General features: G+C 35.7%; 1 protein-coding gene across 2 annotated transcripts in view; it reads left to right on the top strand.

Moving 5' to 3' along the window:
• The first annotated feature begins 1,259 nt into the window (after positions 1 to 1,259).
• slc8a2b (solute carrier family 8 member 2b) overlaps positions 1,260 to 17,556 on the top strand; it is a 146,966-nt gene continuing 130,669 nt past the window's right edge. For both annotated transcript variants that reach the window (XM_073817503.1, XM_073817502.1), the window contains exon 1: positions 1,260 to 1,394. The gene's annotated coding sequence lies outside the window, so the exon portion shown is untranslated. The remainder of the gene's footprint in view (positions 1,395 to 17,556) is intronic.

The raw sequence follows: 17,556 nt of genomic DNA, 5'->3' as shown, positions 1-17,556 counted from the left end.
AGCTTTCCATTGATGTAGGTTTGTTAGGATATGACAATATTTAGCCGAGTTACAACTATTTAAAAATCTGGAATCTGAGGGTGCAAAAAAAAAAAAAAAGAAAAAAAAAAAGAAAAAAGAAAATCGCCTTTAATCTAAAGAAGTTCATAGCAATGCATATTACTAATCAAAAATTAAGGTTTGATATTTTCGGTAGGAAATTTACTTAATATCTTAATGGGACATGATCTTTACTTAAAATCCTAATGATTTTTGGCATAAAAGAAAAATTATTAATTTGTTGGCTATTGCTACAAGGGTCACAAATAGAGTCCATTTTGGAAAAAAATAAATACGGATACGCAAACTATGCATGAAATATTCTTAAGTAGGCTATGTTTGTTATATGTAAATGTTTTGTTGTCCTGCGATACATCACTAGATTGCATGTTCCCATTACAACCAGCAGAGGGCGTTATTGACTTTTCAAATAATTGAACATAATTTTATACAAAAATGTGGTGGGAGCTGAAAATATTAGTAGTGATGTACCAGGAAATTAATTAAATAAAAAATGAACACTTGGGACTGTGCTAAATGATTATATATTAGTTTACGTCCTTTTCCAATGACATTTTAATTATTTTTTTCTACCAGAGCAACTTGATAGGAATATGACCCTAAAATGATAATTCTATCAATTACTCTTTATTCTGCAGAACACAAAATAGGATATTTTGAACAACACTGGACTCCACTGACACTGCATGATACATATTTCTAAAAATTTTCACAACACAAATTACATGCAACTGTATAAGTGACTATACAGTAGCAACTGAGAAATACAATCTTATATCTACTATATCTAACTGATATAATTTATAACAGTCCAACTTTATGGCTTTTACATACAGTAAAAGTTGTTTTGGCTTTAAGCAGAATCCTTAACAGGAATTCTTAGAAAGCAGATATCTGAATTTCATTTTCATAATATCATAACATTAATAATGTTACGTGTCCTTGAGGAAGCACATTCTGCAGATAGATAGATAGATAGATAGATAGATAGATAGATAGATAGATAGATAGATAGATAGATAGATAGATAGATAGATAGATAGATAGATAGATAGATAGATAGATATTTTTTCGGATGAAACAATGCGCGCACTCGCGTTCAGATGCCTGCGCGTTCGCGTATCACCCTCCCCACCCAGGACGCGCCAGGCTGCGTGGAGTGAGCGCTCGAGAGTATTTCCACCGCTCGAGAGAGTGAAATACAACAGAGTCAAACCGCAGAGAGAGACACACATATCAGCACAAGCGGAGCAGCTTTTCAATGAATTACCCAGCAGCAACATGCGCTTCACAGCCACGCCTGCCTTGAACAACACAGCAAACTAGGATACAAGGTATGACAACATATCAAATACGATTGAAATGCATTCATCCACAACTTGTCCCATGAACAAACTGGTTTGATCTCGCAAAACATGAAACGCGGCTTCATCAGAGATGGTTTTTCATCCTTTGGACATCAGTATGATGATCCTTGCTTTTGTTTGGGCTTGGAAAAGTAAACGAGCACGAGTGAAAGAGCAGGTGTAATTGCAATAACATGAAAGACTAAACTTATTTTGCTTTTGAATGTCTGTTTTTCATTGTCCTTTTTGATGCAGAGAACATGCAAAATTATTGTTATTATTTATTTTGTTTGATAGTATTGTTAGTGCATGTTTTGTGCAGATTCACAACATTCTCACACAGGATTTTAGGATATATGTTTATCATCTGTGCATAACCGCATGCAACCTATATGACTGCTACAGAGCTGTTATAGTCATTTATGGGTTATGTCTTTCATATTTAGACTCATGTGGGCTTCCTTTTGGTGTCTGTGGCCACTTGTTTGTTTCTTTACGTCAGTGTGATCGCTTTAAATGAAAACAGTTCGCATAAGGGGTCAACTTTCATCATTTAGCTACCGTGATCTGTCTTAAATCCATCACAAAGCACCGTATTTTGATGGCTGTTAATGTTTGGTTACATAAACTGAACGCTTACAGTGTGACCTTCATATCATCATTGTTTTATTTGTTGAATCTGATATTATGAAACATTGTGCTGGATAGCGGTTTAAACGCTCCAAATGTCAGCGACGTGATTACGGGCACTTTATTGCTCAGGACCTGATGGGGATGCACCATGCAGGCGGGGTTTCCTCGGTTTTTCTGCGGATGGAGGTTCCCTTCTCCTCCCCTCCCCTTTAAAACGAGCATTCAGGGGTTGTTTAGAATGGGACACTAGTGTACTGCCTACTGTTTTCTAAGAATGCGATTCATTTTTTATGCTACGCATAAAATGGCACCATTACCTGACAGACATTCTGATTTATTCTGCGTTATTAAAAAATCACACCTGTCTCTGTGACAGGACGGGATTCTAAACAGCAGAGAGAGTAAGGGGAGCCGCCCGCGCTTTTCTAGCCAATGAGAAACGCCCTCTGCTTGTTAATTATTTTGCGCGTTGGTTTTTTCTGACATCAGGTTGGCTGATGTGTGGACAGGGCGTGTCAGCGAGGTCAGCAAAATGGCTGAAATTGCAGTGCCATTGATGTAAAGTGCAAGATGCAATGGTAAAAAGTTTGAAACAGTGGAATGTTGCTTTTTTTGTTGAGCAAGTGACATTCATATATCACTTCCTCAATGTTTTTGGATTTTTGATACAATTCTGACAGTCCGAAATAGAGGGTTTGCCTTAGGGTCATGATTTAGTCAGCTACCCGGATGCACGGCCATTTTGGCGATACTTGGATGGATTCAAGCAACATCATGGATTGCATGGTAAATGTACAACTGAATACGTTGTTCTGCTAATTTATGCTGTCTAAAGCATGGAACAAAAACAAGTGGAAGCTGCTAAATCATATAGAGAAGGACTTCCCTGCTGAAATAAAAACCAGCTAAAACCAGCCTAGGCTGGTTGGCTGGTCTTAGCTGGTTAAGGCTGGAAGTAGCTGGTTTTAGCTGGTGTCCCAGCCCGGTCAGGCTGGTTTTAGCAGGTGGTTTCCCAGCCTGACCAGCCTGGGAAATTGGCCAAAACCCCTCTAAAACCAGCCTGCTGACCAGCTATGGCCAGCTAAAGCCAGTCTGGTTGACCAGCTAAAACCTCGTCTGGTTTTAACTGTTTTTTTCACCAGGGTTAGTAAACAGGAAACGCATTTTGTTCCTCAGACAGTTTTTTGCACCGTTCTCCTTGATTAGTTATAACTTTTGTCAGTCTGTAGTACTCTAAATGTTTTTTCTGGTCTGACCTATTAGTACAGCCCAAACATGACAATTATTGACCATTTTCAGCAGCAATAATCAGTGAAAATATGCAAGTTTCGTTCGGTTCAGTGGCATTGTTTACATTCAATATGGCTGATTGATGATGCATCGTGAAATCACTCTATAATGAGCCATGAAGGAAAAAATAACATAGTCCATTGATATTAGGCATACTTCTAGTTATTGGCTGTTTAATCATAGGTTCATTCAGGATAATTGCAACATTTATTTCCCAGTCATCTCAATGGCAAAAATGCCCCAATTTACCTGAGGTCGCCCCACTGTTTACCAAATTAATTAATTTAAGAACTTTATGCATATTATAGTATTTAAGGATTCCCACAATCATGGGAAACCTGGAAACATCTCTGATTCCCAAGCCTGGGGAATTTTAAATATTAATGGATATTTCTATAGGAAATATGCATTTTTCTAGTTGTTCTTAACCACAGTATTTTATCAGCTAGAAATTACCCTCAAGCCATGGAATTTAATTAGTAAAAATGGGTGAAAACCCTGATAGTTACATTATACTGTGGATTTGTATGGTATTATATTCCAAACATAGCCACACATTCCACTAATTAATCAACTGCTTGCCATGCATATGTGCCTGGTTGCCTCTTGATTTATAGATCAATATGACAGAGTTAAGAGGCATTGAGAAAAATCTTGAGGCATCTCTAGAGTCACTGAATATGCAATTACTACAATGCTTCAGAAAACATGCCATGCAAGCATGCAAATACAATATGTTAGGAGAAGGTAGAGGGCAAGCCAAGAGCTTCTTCTGTACTGTATGTCCCTCATGTACATCAGTCTTTGAATCCTCTAAAGACGTGCATGATGCTCAGACATGGAGGCAGAGCATGTGTGTCTTAAGCTGTTTGACATTCCTATCGTATTCACCCATCAGTCAGCCTCATTTTAAGAGTGGAGCAGTCTCTCCTCTCCTCTCCTCTCCTCTCCTCTCCTCTCCTCTCCTCTAAATTCTTCATTCTCTTATTTTCCTGCTTGACTGCACTATCGCAAATAAAATTGTCCCGGGACTGTAAGGCGGGATGCGAGACTGCAATGGCTGGTTGCTAGTTAATGCTCTGTGTGTGCGTTCAGCATTGAGACGTGAGTGAGAGTTTAAGTCAGTAACTGCTGCAGTGTTCACACAAACACACACACACCGAGAAATTCCTCTTCTGCACGCTCTGAGTGAGTGTGTGTGTAGACAACATACCCTGCCCTGAAGCAATTTCTACTGAATGAAAGCAAAGCGAATGTTTCAGTGTAAAATTTCAAGCTCCGGTGCGCTGACGATTCTCATATTTATTTCCCTAACGAATGTACAAATGAATGTTTTAATAATTTTAACATTATAGGAAAGTATCTATCTATCTATCTATCTATCTATCTATCTATCTATCTATCTATCTATCTATCTATCTATCTATCTATCTATCTATCTATCTATCTATCTATCTATCTATCTATCTATCTATCTATCTATCTATCTATCTATCTATCTAATCTATCTATCTATCAGTTAGATTTTTGGCAAATTTAACAAATAATTACAAAGAAAATATAGCTACAAATACAGCGATTACTGGGGTTCAAGCGCTTAAGGCATTTTAGCATATAAGGGAAAAGACATTACATATTATTTAGCAAGGCTGTACCCACCTAAATCAATAAATAATTTTTTTTTGGCCAATCCAAGTTATTTACTATAGAAATACAGTGTTTTCTAGTCCTGCTATAGCGCCAGCTGTGGTCCAATTTCCTTAAAACATTGCATGTTTGTTTAGAATCAGTCTCATGTGCTCACCAGGTTTCTTGAAGTTTTGAGTTTTTCTTTAGGCTTTATAAGATTTTGGGTAAATTTGGAGAGGCCTCTTTTTTTTTTTTTTTTTAAACAACCCCGTTATAGCCTCCCCCCCCCAAGAAACTTTTTTTGATAATTAATGCCCTAGAGAGTCCAGAGAATTGCACTGCAGTGTTTTTTCCAGGACTAGTTTGCAAAAGTAGTTTTTTGACATCTCAATCATTTAACAAACAATTTGACAACAGTGGTTCTAGAGGTAAAGTTGTCTGGAATGAGGAGTTCTTTTGTATGTTACGGATATTGCACGTATTTGTGGACAAACGCATGACATACAATAGGAAAATGCAATATCACAACCCCCCCCCCCCCCCCAGTGGCTGATTTCTTTTAAATTTCTCTTAGACCTTTGGGGTCGTCCGTCGAACAGGCCCACTGAGTTTCATTTTGATTGGCGACCATTAACCTTTTCTAACAGGTGCTCAAATGTCGTTGGCCAATGGCGGCCATGTTTTTTGAGATACACAAATGTCCTTATAGACACTTGTGGCACTTTGGACCAAGACCGTGCACATCAATTTTCATGTTGAAATGACAAATGGTTGCGCAGTTATAGCCATTTGTATGTTTTTTCCCTTTAATAGCGCCACCAAGTGGCCTAGCGGTGCAATTTTTGGCCTTTGACCTCAGATTGAGCTCTTATGTAAGTGTTCTAGTTTGGCGGTAATATCTAATTTTGTTCAGGAGTTATAGGCATTTTATTAAAAGTGGCCCTGCTCCCTTCAACCATTTTGGCACCCCTTTGCGACAGTGAGTAGAATGTTCAGCTTTTTTGGATAATTATTGATATTCACTCTCCAGAGAATCTTTCTGCACTGGTTTGGTTCACATCGGGTGAAAAACCTAGGGCTAGTTCGCAAAAGTAGGTTTTTCAAAAAATGCAAAATACCAGAATAATTAGACTCACAATTGAATCTTTGTCTGTTATGAGCCAAGGATTCCAACGACATAATAAACTTGAGCCTGCGACTGACGGTTTAGGAGTTATGAACGATTTCGTACTTTTCTTCGCTATAGCACCCCCATCAGGCCAATTGGGGCGAGCCTTGGTCACGTTGTAGGCAGTGTGAGTACTGCCATCCCTCCAAGTTTCAAGTCTCTACGACTTATGGTTTGGTCTGCTCGATCAGTTTTACGTGGAGATTGCTGATCTGTGACCATTCTAACAATTACAACAGTGTTTCAGCGCTATATGCTTCAACCCCTAATAACAAGTTAAATTGAAATTAAATGTGAAATTTTTAAATAGAATGACTGAAACAGTGTTTTCTTGTAAAATGTACTAAATTGTCAGATTACAGCTGCATCAGAATATAGAATTATGTCGAGCTAGAAAGAAGCATAGAAATGCCTGTGAGGTCTCTACTCCTGTACTTCACCACACCATCCCGTCCCTTTACCTTATTACCTGGCATGTGCTTGGTAATTTTGTGCACCACCAGAATGGAGAACAGGAACAGACTCACGGGCCTGCTGGGAAGGCAGGCACTATACACACTCATACATATGCATGCATACAGTCAGCCAGGATCCCGCTGCGCCCACCCACTCGCTCTCATTGGCCACCAGCCCGTCGCTGTGGGAGCAGGTGTCGTGCAGTTGGCAGATTCATCTGTCGTCATGACGGGGGCTCCTCTCTCTCTTCTTCTGAGATCATTGTGTCCCCCTTCCACTCCTCGCATCTCTCAACCAAACTCAACAGATTTGCTGGTTCAGGGAAGATGGAAGTGTCCGGAAGGCTAATAATCCAGAGCAGTGACCTGCAAAATTAGGGGCCAGGAGCAGAAAGCTGAGCCATTCCAGATCGTGAACAAAACTTGCTGATAAACATGTTTAACTTTGACAGAACGGATGCTGCTTCAGGCCAAAGGATGCCAACAAGGTTCTTTCTGAGATTAGTGATTCAGAGTTGGGCTGGACTCCCACAGGATGCAAGATTACTGCATCAACACCAGTTGGTTTTGATTCCACTGAAGTGAAATTAGTATTGCGTATAGTGGGTGGGCTCAATCCTGTGTGTTTGTTATGGGAGAGGTTTTGCTGTTGTTGTTGTTCTGTGTCATGTTGAGAAGAGGTTTGCTGTTCAACTTAAGCAAACAAAGTCCAAGCGATTACCAATAAATGGTAAGTGGGCCATATTTAGGGCTGGGCATGGACTCTTTTGAATTAAGCCAATAAGAAACCATCAAGCAGCTGCATAGCAGCTATTTAAAATCTGGGTTGCCTCGACTGTGAATTAAAACCAGCCCAATCTATCCATCCATCCATGTATTGTTTTATGCATCCACCAATCCATCCGTCTTTCAGTCTGTCAATCTGTCTGTCTCTTTGTTTATCATTCTGTCCGTCCATCTATCATTCTATCCATCCATCCGTCTATCTATCTGTCTGTCTTTCCTCTGTCTGCCATTTTTCCAAGCATCCACCAATCTATCCATCTATCATCTATGATCCATCCATTTATCTATCTCTCTGTTGCTCCATCTATCTATCCATCCATCCATCCATTGTTCTGTTATTATGTTTCTTGTTCTGTCCTTCCATCCATTAGTTTTATCTGTCATCCATCCATCATCCATCCATCCATCATTCTATTATGTCTGTCATTCCTTCTGTCCATCCATCCTTTGTTCTATTTGTCATCCATCCGTCCATCTATGTATTATTCTGTCATTATGTTCGTCGTTCCATTCATCCATCCTTTTTTAGTTCCATCATTTCATCCATTGTTCCATGTAGCATTTTCATTATGTCTGTCATTCTATCCATCCATCAATCCTTTGTTCTGTCTATTTTTATCCATCCATCCATTCATTTATTAGTTTTATCTATCCATCCATTGAATAATTCATCCATCATTCCATCCATCGTTCCACGAATCATTGTCATTGTATCGTTCCATCCATCCATCTATTAGTTCTATCATCCATCCATGTATCATTGTCATTATGTCATCATTTTATGTTTCATTCTGTCGTAGTCTGTTCATCCATCCAACCATCCATCCATCCACTATGAAATATACAAATATGTATGTTAAACAAGCATGCTAATTATGCTATTATAAATATGTTAAATAGATAACTGCATTAATCCGTGTGTAGCTTCCAGTTGTAATATCAGGAATTAAATGGTTATTTTGCATTTTCATTTTTTGTGTAGAATTACATTGTATTCATCATCCATCATAATCAACACCCTGGCAACTGTATAACAAACCATATGGAGTGCTTGATTACTCATGATGGTGGGTTTTGCATGACCAAGGGCTACTAGTAGTAGTTAAAATGAAAAAAAAAATCAGTTTTATATAAAAGATACCTTTAGTTTTAAGATACAGCAAACACAATTGTTTAAAAAAAAGTCAATGGGAAAGTCCCGTCACAATATAAAGCACTCGCTGCAGGGGTCATCTCGAGGTTGGACAGAGTGATGATTTCTCTCTCTCATTCTCACTCTCACTCTCACATTGTTCATCGTGCTGGTCAGAAAATAAAGCCTGTAGGCTTTCATATGGTCACTATGACAGAGCAAGACCTGGACACGTGCTCAAACAGCATGCTGCACATGTTTTCCTCTCTTGTTTTGTTCTCTCCTCGCCGAGAGTAATGCGTGCGGCGCTTCTGTTGTGTTGTGAAGCTCTCTGCACGCTTAACTCTTTATAGACTGACGCCAGTCAAAGAGCATGACCTGTCTCTCCTCTGCCCTCTCGCTCTCTCTCCTCTCTGTCTTTGTGCGATGGAGTGCAGTAAATGCAGAACTAGAAAAGGAGGGGAGGAGAAAGTAAGAAAGTACACAGTTATGGATCTATTAGCCTTGGTCAGTCCAGTCAGGCTGACTGTGATGGGGAAATGACGTGCTTGTTCACCTTGACGATGTTTTGAGTGAAGGTAATGATTGAACCTCATGTTATTTCTCTCTCGGCCTCTAATAGGTGGAAGGAAAAAACTCTGATGATAAAAAAAATAATAAATTACATTATACTACTGTTCTTTGGATCAGTACAATATTAAATTGATCAAAAGTGACAGCAGAGATGATCGAATGGTCACGTTTTCACAAAAATATTGAGTTGCACAAGAGTTTTTAACATTGATAATAATCAGATTTTTTTCTTGAGCAGGAGATCAGCATATTAGACTGATTTGTGAAGGATCATGTGATGCTGAAGACTAAAGTAATGATGCTGAAAATTCTGCATTAAATTACGTTTTATAATAAGTTACATTCATTAGCATAATGTAACAAAATGTTTTTAAAATTAACATTTTAAAAAGACACCATGTAGCCCTAGGCATGAATTAATTGTTATTCCATCATTCTGGCTGTGATTCATGCATCAGATCCCAAAACTTTCACCTCCAGAGTTTGAGCACAACCACCTACAGAGCAGATAAAAACAGCATGTACTTGAAATGTCAGAATAACCGAACGACCTGGAACAGTGAGGTAGGAGAATTTGAGATTGTGATGGAGACGTGTCTCACACTTCAGCGGAGTGTAAAGGCCGTGGCAAGACAGAAAGAGTCGGCTGTTCGAACCACCGAGCTTTCATTTACTTTCGCTCTGTAACGGCAGATTCACTGAGGTGTGTTGACAGGTAAAGAGAGAGAGGAAGAGAAGGACACCATGCAATCTAGCGTAAAAATATGGAGAATAAAAATGGGTTATAATAGCACTAAAGGCAATGTCAGACAGAGGAAGCGCAGGTGAGGGACACAGCGCAGAGAGACGCTGCCTTCTCCAGGGACAAAGCTGAAGACACGACCTGCTCTTTTTCTCTATCAGTCTCTATCAAGGTTATGACCTTATCTTGCGGCTGAACTTTAAGTGTGTCAGAAGGACAGATGGTACACAGAAATGAGCTGTTTTCAAGATTTTAGGTGAAAATTTAGAGAAATGTGTAAGTAAATGTTTATGTCTTAGATGGTAACTCCAGGAACATGTCCAAGCCAGGGTTCACCCCAAATTCTCGAAATTAATGATATGAATCTACTATCATTTTCCTTCCTGTCAAAATATGTTGTCTTTATGTCTTAAAAAATGCATTCAAAAATAAATGAATTAATTTAAAAATTGTTTTTATTTATTTATTTTATTGTAATTTCCGAAGACATTTTTAAGTTGAGACACATAGAAGAATTATGTATTCATTTTAGATTTGAAAACTTTTACACCTTCTCATTCAGGTGTGTCCAAACTTTTGGTCTGTACTGTAGATATGAATTCAACTGAAAAAAAAACTTGTGAAAAAATATCTTTCAGGTGGTCAAATAGCAAATAGTGGAGCTCTGCAGCCACCTACTGGTAAAAGTTATTTGTAGTTGTTGTTTTTTTTTACTTTTAAAACTGGATTTTCCAAAAAAAATGGCAAAAATCTTACACTAAACCATGTGATATTATCCATGTTATCCCCATGAATTAAAGTTAGAAATGTGGGTCTTTTATAAAGTGAATTTTACATAAAAAAGGTTTTTGTATAAAAACCCATTTAAAAAATATTTATTTATTAATTTATATATATTTAAAAAACCCACTGAAAACTGCACAAATGTAGAGTAAATAAATAAACAGAAAAATATACAGTACAGACCAAAAGTTTGGACACACCTTCTCATTCATTATTCATATATATATATATATATATATATATATATATATATATATATATATATATATATTTGTTTGTTTGTTTATTAACTTTAACATTATAAATGAACCTCAAGGAACATATTCCAGTAATAAACAATCATCATGAGCCTGTAGAATTATTATTTTTTAAAAATATTTTCTTTTTCCTCTTTAAATTTATTTCATTTTTTAAATTTGATGTGTCTTTTTATTATTATTTTTAAATTATGTATATATAGTTTTCAGTGGAAGGCAGTTTCTGCCACTAAATAAAAGATAAAAAAGGTTATTACAACTTTTCATCTTAAAATTGTGAGATATAAACTCGCAGTTCTTATTTTTTCTCAGAATTGTTAGATATAAACTCACCATTTATGTTATGAAGTCCTAAAAAAAATACTGATATGTTCTCAGAATTCTGACTAAATAACTTGCAATTAAAGTCAGAATATTAAGTCAGAATTGTGATATATAAACTTGCAATTCTGAGGAAAAAGTTACAATTGAGGTTATAATTCTGAGAAAAAAGTTAGAATTGTGATTTATATTTCGCAGACTTTATTTCTCAAAATTGTGAGTTTATTTCTCAAAACTTGCAATTCAGAGTTTATATAACAATTCTAAGAAAAAAGTTGCTATTGCAAGAAAAAAAGTCATAATTGTGAGATAAAAAGTCGCAATTACCTTTTTAATTTTTTTATACAGTGGCGGAAATTTAGTCATTTTGGTACTCCAAGTTAAACTAATACTGAGATATGAGAAACTAAAACAAGTTCTCTTTTTTTTTTAGATGCAATATAATTTCATGTTTATTTCTTGACTTCGGAGCGAAATGCATGTTTTTCTGTGTGCATGATTCTAAACTTTCTCTTTGTGCAAACTTCAGTAGCTTAGTCATGATTTGAACTTGCACACACACATACACACACAGATCCCTAGTGAGGCCCGTCTGTGGTTTTCAGTCTGCTAGAGCAGAGGTTCAGAGGCGTGCTGATGTTCTCTGGGTCTGACAGCTCATGACAGGGAAAGAAAAGACAGAATTTCAGCCGAATTGTCAAACAAGGCCTTTAGCTGAGCTCACCGTCACAAACTAGAGCTCAGGGGTCACACACACACACACACACACACACACACACACACACACACACATACACACACACACATCAGAGTGATCCCTCAAAACCAAGACTTCTGCTTATCCCCCAACCCAAAGTCCAACATGTCACTGTGTGTTTGCAAAGTATTTGTAAAGACAAGAACCATAGTGTTTTTTCCAGGACAGGTCTCAGACACATTTAGAGCAGACAAGAGGAAGCTCCAGTGATTTTGGTGAACCCATCACTGCTCTCGGAGGTTGTGTGTTTGTTTCTGGTCCGCTGGGATTCCCAGGTGTGATCATTCACAGATGACATTCTCAAGAGAGCAATTACTTCAAACACTCTTTAACAGAGGCATCAGGGAGATTATTAAAGCTAAACATCGTTTATTGACACATTATTGAGCATTCATTGATTAGTTGCAGAAAAAAAGGTATTTTTCTGCATTATCCGTTTTGTTTTCTTGGAAAAAACATCAATGCGATCTTAAAGCAACCTGAGAAACTGCTATGAAGTAAATGTTTTCCATTTATTGTCCCCCCCCCCCCCCCCCCCAATTGTTTTATGCATACATCTTACAAAAAGTAGTAGATGCCTTTTGAAGTGTTGATCTGTGCATTCAAAATATAATTTTGTATTTATCTCTTGATTTTGTAGAAAAATGCATGTATTTTTTGTGTGTGCAATTAAAAACATTTCTTGTTTAATATAACATTTTTATTTTCATTGTTTTATGCATAAAACTTTGCATTTTGGAAAAAAAAAACTTTATTTTGAAATGTTGATCTGTTCACTCTCTTATCTCGATATGAAGTCCACCATACAATATTTATTGTGATATTAAAAAAAAAAAAAAGAAGACAACTGAAGACTTGGAAACAAATGAAAATTTTGTACATAGAAAACCATGTATTTTTTTTATACCAATTTTGGGGGAGTAAAATGTCGTATAAAATCACGCTATTTGTATATGAACAAATCCCCCTGTAAAAACCTTCAGTATAATAAAAATGTGAAGTTTGGTGTGTGTAAGTGCTACTGAAGTGAAGATTTATGGCTCAGTGTAAGAGAAAAAAACCCATTTTGAGAAAACGGCCTTTAAAATATGTATTGTAATTGAAATCAGTTAACACAAATAGATAAAGTGCTTAACAGTGTCTTTGGGGTGTTTTCCTTCCACTAATCTAAAAAAAAGAACACTATGAGAAAGCAAAAAGCCCAAAATCTCAAATTTGACAGGTGCATGTAAAACAGCCTTAGTGCCTGCAGTGTGTCTACCCTTAAGCCATATTAGTGCTTTTTAGTTCATTGATACTGTGCCAAACCATAATGGCCCAAAACACAACTTTAAAGACCTTTTATGTTAAAATAATACATTTAATCTATTTTAAAAACTACACTTCTTTCATATCGTCATGAGAGTTTTGCTATCAAGATATCACAATATTGATAATACCATTACCAAAAAAAAAAAAAAAAAATATATATATATATATATATATATAATATTTAGATGTTTATCAAGTAAATAAAGTGAAGTGTAACGAAAATAAAAACAGGGACTACAAAGTAATAATATAAAACAAGAGTACAATGGGAATTAATTTAGAAACATAATACAAGTACACTAGAGCCTGTGTTTCTCTCTCCTGGGAGGCTTTTGATATTTTTTCCACCATCATCCATCGTTGTGGTAGCGATGTTTGGAAATGCAATTTGTGTTTCTGTCTGATGCCTTGATATATTTTTCATTTTTTTTCAAAGTTTTTCATTTCTGTTTGTGCCCCATCTGCTGTACAATCTCACTGAATCTTTCATCTTTGGTTTTCTTGGCTTTTTTGTGTCTGGACTACTGGACTATAGTTAGCTTGGTACACTCTTAAAATTAAAGGTGCTTCACAGTACCATGGAAGAACCTTTTTGTCTAAATGGTTCCATAAAGAACCTTTAACATCTGAAGAACCTTTCTGTTTCACAAAAGGTTCTTTGTGCCAAATAAGGTTCTTCAGATTATAAAAAGGTAAGCAAGAAATGGCTCTTTAAAGAACCTTTGACTAAATGGTACTTTGTGGAACCAAAAATGGTTCTTCTATGGCATCACTTGAAGAACCTTTTGAAACACCTTTATTTTTAAGAGTGTATCGTTTACCGTCTTGAGGTACGCCAAAGGACCTTTCAGTGAACAGTTCTTAAAAGAACCATTTTGAAGAATATTTAAAAAATCTAAAGAACCTTTTTTTGACTATAAAGAACCTTTTGTGAAACAGAAAGGTTCCATGGATGTTCAAGGTTCTTCATAGAACCATTGTGTATTCTGGCAGTTTTGCACGTCTATCGTTCTATCGTTCTATCTATCGTTCTATCTATCGTTCTATCTATCGTTCTATCTATCGTTCTATCTATCGTTCTATCTATCGTTCTATCGTTCTATCGTTCTATTTATCTACCGTTCTATCTGTCATTCTATCTATCTATCTATCTATCTATCTATCGTTCTATCTATCTATCTATCTATCTATCTATCTATCTATCTATCTATCGTTCTATCTATCGTTCTATCTATCGTTCTATCTATCGTTCTATCTATCTATTGTTCTGTCAATCTTTCTATCATTCTATCTATTGCTCTATCGTTCTATCTATCGTTCTATCATTCTATCTACCATTCTATCTACTGTTCTATCGTTCTTATCTATCTATCTATCTATCTATCTATCTATCTATCTATCGTTCTATCGTTCTATCTATTATCTATTGTTCTATCGTTCTATCGATCGTTCTATCGATCATTCCATCGTTCTATCATTCTAATGTTCTATCTATCGTTCTATCGATCGTTCTATAATTCTATCTATCGTTCTGTATCGTTTTTTCATTCTATTGTTCTATGTATCAATTTATCTGTCTATCATCTATCGTTCTGTAATTCTATCATTCTATCTATCGTTCTATGTATCAATTTATCTGTTTATCATCTATCGTTCTGTAATTCTATCGTTCATTCTATCTAAAGAACCTTTTTTTGACTATAAAGAACCTTTTCTGCATTTGAAAGGTTCCATGGATGTTCAAGGTTCTTCATAGAACCATTGTGTATTCTGGCAGTTTTGCACGTTTACATTTGGTTTTATTTGTATTTGCGTTTGGCTTCATCTGTGTTTGTACAGGTTTGTTCATTCTGTCTTTCTCTGACCGTGTCCCAGTTTTTTTTCATCTGGATGAGAAAGCATGCATCTTCCATTTTTCTTCAGAAGCTCTGTCTGTGGAGATAAACGGTAATGTCATTTCTTTATCTTCCTCATATTTCATTCTCTCTGTTCTCCCTCACCTCGTCTGCCCTTTATATCATCCCTCCATCTTTCTGCACGCCACTCACTCTTCCATCCATCTACGGCATCCCTGTCAGTCTCTTAAGAGATTCATGGACTGGATCAATGCGTTCTGTACAGTGTCAGAAATTTACTTTTTTTTATTAATGGCCAACATTTGCCCCTAGGAATTGATTTCAGGGCATTTTTTACCTTTATGAGAGCATTTGTTTTCTAAGCATAAAGAACATCATGACATTCATATGTGTGAAATATGTCACAGTAAATTTAATCTGAACAATTTTGGCTGTTGCCTGTAAAATCAGCATATAATAATCCAATAAACTCTATTGCTAGAATAAATTTTACATGATTGAGGCTGGTTCTCCTGTTAGATTATAGAGCAAAATACTGTTTAAGTTCAGATTTTGATCTATCCCTTTTTGCTGGGAGAGTTTTTTTTAAGTAGCACAAAAATACATTGTATTGGTCAAAATTATTAAAAATAAACCAAAAATGAGTAGGATATTAAGTAAAGGCCATGTTCCATGAAGATATTTTGTACATTTCCTACCGTTAATATCAAAACTTAATTTTCTTCAACTTTTTTTTTTTTTTTTGCACCCTCAGATTCCAGATTTTCAAATAATTGTATCTATCCTAACAAACCAAACCATCTTTCATATAAATCTCAATTTCAGAAAATTGACACTTATGACTGGTTTTGTGGTCCAGGGTCACATTTAAGAAAAAATATCCATTTTAAACACTAAATGAGCACAGATGGGTTTGAGGCAAAATGTATTCATTTACATTTTTTTTTAATTATATTATATTTTAAATTAAATATGGGTAAAGATGTTAAGATGTCCATGTAAAAAGTAATTTAAATATAAAAAGTGATTTTATGTCCATAGAAAGCACATCAAATGCAAGTAAAGTGTCTACTCTTAAAGTTTTAAAAAGTTTTTGAAGAATAAAATGTCAAAATTTGGTTTAAATAATGTTACATTTTCATTAAGTGTAACAATATTTATGTTAAAATTCAAACAACATGCTTATTCTGACTTGTACATATTAAAATATATAAAATAATAAAGGAGCATATTAAATTTTATAATTTTAAATGAGTAAAAATTAGGGCCGGGACTTTAACGCGTTAATTTAGATTAATTAATTACACAAAAATAACGCGTTAATTTTTTTTAACGCATTTTAATCGCACTTAATTTTGCACCGCGGAACGTTTCTCACTGGATGAGTTTCAGCGGACCGATTATACTGGAGCACCAACTAGCGTTCATACAAAGGAATGCGCATATCACCGCAGCACATCGAGCCTCAAGTATCACCTCAGTGCTTTTACAGAAGGTCTACCTAACTATAGGGTACCTGAATTTCTGAAATCTAGGCTAGTATATTTCTAAATATCCCAGTGTTTCCCCTACCATTATCTTAGGGGGGCGCGTTTACAATGTCTCCTCCAAGAAAACACGGACTGGATCGCGGACTCCATTCATAAAAAACGAATTTACTATAGCGCGGAATGCCACGTAAATTTGTCGATTTTTGGATTGATAAATCAAAAGTTGGTCTGTCACTTAATTCAAATCGCGATATGGACTAGTATCTGTGAAAACTGAAATGCAAAAAGACCGTTTTAATATGAATCCTGCATGTAAAGTTTGCCTCTTTATGTTAGAATGGCAGAGACGCTTTTTTTTTTTACTGCACGCGTGATGCTCCCGTTAATTTTTGGCATTTGCATCTCAAATGAACAGACTCAATCTCCTACTGTCAGTGTCACTTTTACCGTTTCATTTGAGAAAACTAGCATCATATCATACTTTACACACAGAAACTTCACGGCAACCTGTCAAAATAAAAGTACGGTTTAACATGAAACAGAACAATATTCCTATTTAAATAATTGACAAAAAACAATATATATGATAAAAAATAAATATAACAACAAGATTAACCACTTAATTGTAGAAAAAAATACTACGATTTTTATTTAAATATTAAATTATTATTATTTATTGTTTTTAACAGCAAACCTCTGTTTGTTTGCCAAAAATTAAAAAGTTTTATTTTCATTTGATTAAAAATAAATAAATGTTTATGCTTTCAGTTGATTATGAGAAAAAAATAAAACACAAGAATTTCTTTAGAAAAAAAATAGCAAAAGATTGTAAAGCCCTATTGTTCAAAATGTTAAAATAGAGAGTTTTGGATTTATTTTTTCACTGAGATAAATGTTTTCGTTATTACACAAAGTAGGGTAAAGTACCGAGAAAAAAAGTATGGAAACCTAGGGGAAACACTGTATC

The sequence above is a fragment of the Garra rufa genome, chromosome 14, assembly GCF_049309525.1.
Source record: "Garra rufa chromosome 14, GarRuf1.0, whole genome shotgun sequence".
In the NCBI taxonomy this organism is placed as follows: domain Eukaryota; kingdom Metazoa; phylum Chordata; class Actinopteri; order Cypriniformes; family Cyprinidae; genus Garra; species Garra rufa.
This window is presented reverse-complemented; position numbering and strand designations above follow the sequence as displayed.